At 48.5% G+C, this 2,649-nt stretch overlaps 1 protein-coding gene and 1 long non-coding RNA gene across 2 annotated transcripts in view; one reads left to right on the top strand and one right to left on the bottom strand.

The window, feature by feature from the left end:
- LOC116700536 (uncharacterized) overlaps window positions 1-2,649 on the top strand; it is a 23,140-nt gene that overhangs the window by 3,980 nt on the left and 16,511 nt on the right. The window lies entirely within an intron of this gene.
- vkorc1l1 (vitamin K epoxide reductase complex, subunit 1-like 1) overlaps window positions 1-2,649 on the bottom strand; it is a 9,825-nt gene that overhangs the window by 1,133 nt on the left and 6,043 nt on the right. The window lies entirely within an intron of this gene.

Here is a 2,649-nt window from a genome sequence, read left to right as displayed (position 1 = left end):
TTACAGGGAGGTGTGTTCATGTGCATTCTGTGCGGCTGGTCTTACAGTGAGGGTGTGTTCAGGTGCATTCTGGGCGTGCTGGTGTTACAACAAGGGGTGTGTTCAGGTGCATTCTGGGCGTGCTGGTCTCAGGTGAGTGTGTTCAGGTGCATTCTGGGTCTTCGCAGGGAGGTGTGTTCAGGTGCATTCTGGGCGTGCGGGTCTACAGGGAGGTGTGGTTCAGGTGGCATTCTGGGTGGCGCTGGTCTTACAAGGGAGGTGTGTCAGGTGCATTCTGGGCGTGCTGGTCTAACAGGGAGTGTGTTCAGCGCATTCTGGCATGTCTGTCTTACCGGGAGGTGTGTTCAGCGCATTCGGGGCGGGCTTGCTTACAGGGAGGGTGGTTCAAGAGCGCATTCTGGGCGTGCTGGTCTTACAGGGAAGTGTGTTCATGGGCGCATTTCTGGCGTGCTGGCTTACAGGGACGCCTGCGCATGGTCATAAATAGCGCCATGGGTGTTGTGGTGCAAAAATCTTGTCCAAGTAACTATTAAAAAGCTGTCAGATATCAAGAGAGTTAAAAATACAATATTCAGGTCGCTTGAAATATGGCGGAGAAAAATAGCAAACAGCGTTAAATAAATTACATGCACTAAGTTACCATTCCAAACCGCTGCTTAGACACAAGTAGCTCGGATGATTGGCGGCTCTTTTCCTCAGGCAGTTCTCTATTTATGAACCACAGCCTCTTAAACCTGAGACACTGCCTTATTATCTGTTGTCACATGTGTTGCAGTCATAGCGGTTTTTTTCAGGGTTTGCAACAATTGGCATGTTCCACACCTAGGCTGAAGTATTGATGTTCCTGGTTTCCTCACGGTCCATCGTGACCGTGTTCTAACATGTCCACACAGATGACACTCTAGGCATGATCAGCTGTGGCCATCTGATTTGCCGGAAATGTACTTATTACATGACCATTTTTACATATTGCGAATCAAAAAATGTATAATCAGAGGATTTTTATCATATTGCCCACACCCTATGTCTTCATACACTCGGATACGGCGAATGAAGAATATATAATTGGGACAGTCACACTAAGCGGTTCTATATAATACGATTCTCCGATTTTACAGTTGAGTGTACGTATCCCCTGGCTGTACCTGGCATTGATCAGGAGGTTCTATCCTTTAATATGCAGATTTATGGAACATCCCTCTAACAAATAACCAACCCAAGGCGGCCTGCCTGTAATTGGAATCTTGGACCGCATAACAGTTTGGCTTAACTACAGGCTGCTGTGTTTGTTAGGAAATCAGATGGAAACTGCTGCGACTAAAGGACCCCTCTTTCTGTGCTAGTGCCGGACGAGCTATGGGTCCCTGAGTGTCGGGGGGGGTGGGGGGGGGGGGGGGGGGGGGGGGGGGGGGGGGGGGGGGTGGTGGTGGGGGGGGTGGGGGGGGGGGGGGGGGGGAGGGGGGGGGGTGGGGGGGGGGGGGGGGGGGGTGGGGGGGGGGGGGGGGGGGGGGGGGGGGAGTTGGGGGAGGGGGGGGGGAACACATATTATGAACCAGATTTGAAAAAACGAACTGTCCGCGTCATAGTACAAACTACTGGCGTAAAAGCATCAAGCCCACTGTCTGTAGAACAACCGCGTCAGTCAGGAGCCTGATCACCGCGCCTTATTCTTCCCGGGCAATGGGGATGGGGAAGCTCACCTTGTCCAGTCCACGCCCAGATCTACAGAGGCTGAGTCCTTGATTTTCGCGGCCCACGGGTTTCAATTCCCGACCTGTGGGCGGCTGGTCTTACAGGGAGGTGTGTTCAGGCGCATTCTGGGCGTGCTGGTCTTACAGGGACGCCTGGCGCATGGATCATAAAATAGCGCCCCATGTGTTTTGTGTGCAAAAATCTTGTAAAGTAACTATTAACTAAAGCTGTCAGATTAAAGTAGAGTTAAAAATACAATAATTCTCTCTGAAATATGGCGGAGAAAAAAATAGCAAAAGGTTAAAATAAATTAAATGCACTTAGTTACATTCCACCGCTGCTTAGAACACAAGTAGCTCGATGAGTCGGCTCTTTTCCTCAGACAGTTCTCTATTTATGAAACCAGCCATCTTAAACACTGAAGACACTGCTCTTATTATTCTGTTGTCACATGTGTTGCAGTCATAGCGGGTTTTTTTCAGGGTTTGCAACAATTTGGCTGTTCCACACCTAGGCTGAAGTATTATGTTCCTGGTTTCTCTCACTGGCCAGCGTGACAGTTTCTAACATGTCACACAGATTGACAGCTCTAAGGGCATGATCAGCTGTTCTCAATTGATTTGCCGGAAAATGTACTTTTACATGACCATTTTTACATATTGCGATCAAAAAATGATAAATCAGAGGATTTTTATTCATATTGCCCACCCCTATTCTATTCATAACACTCGGTCGCAATGAAGGAATATATAATGGGGAAAGTCACACTTAAAGCGGTCATTATACATCTGATTTTAACAGTTGAGTGTACAGTAGTCCCATGCTGTACACTGGCATTGATCAGAGGTTAGTCCTTGAATATGCAGATTATGGAATCATCCCTTCTAACAAATATTAACCAACCCAAGGCGGCACTGCCTGTAATATGGAAATCTTGGACCGCAGTAGCAGTTTGGC

This window comes from Etheostoma spectabile, chromosome 13 (assembly GCF_008692095.1).
Source record: "Etheostoma spectabile isolate EspeVRDwgs_2016 chromosome 13, UIUC_Espe_1.0, whole genome shotgun sequence".
Classification (NCBI taxonomy): Eukaryota; Metazoa; Chordata; class Actinopteri; order Perciformes; family Percidae; genus Etheostoma; species Etheostoma spectabile.
This window is presented reverse-complemented; position numbering and strand designations above follow the sequence as displayed.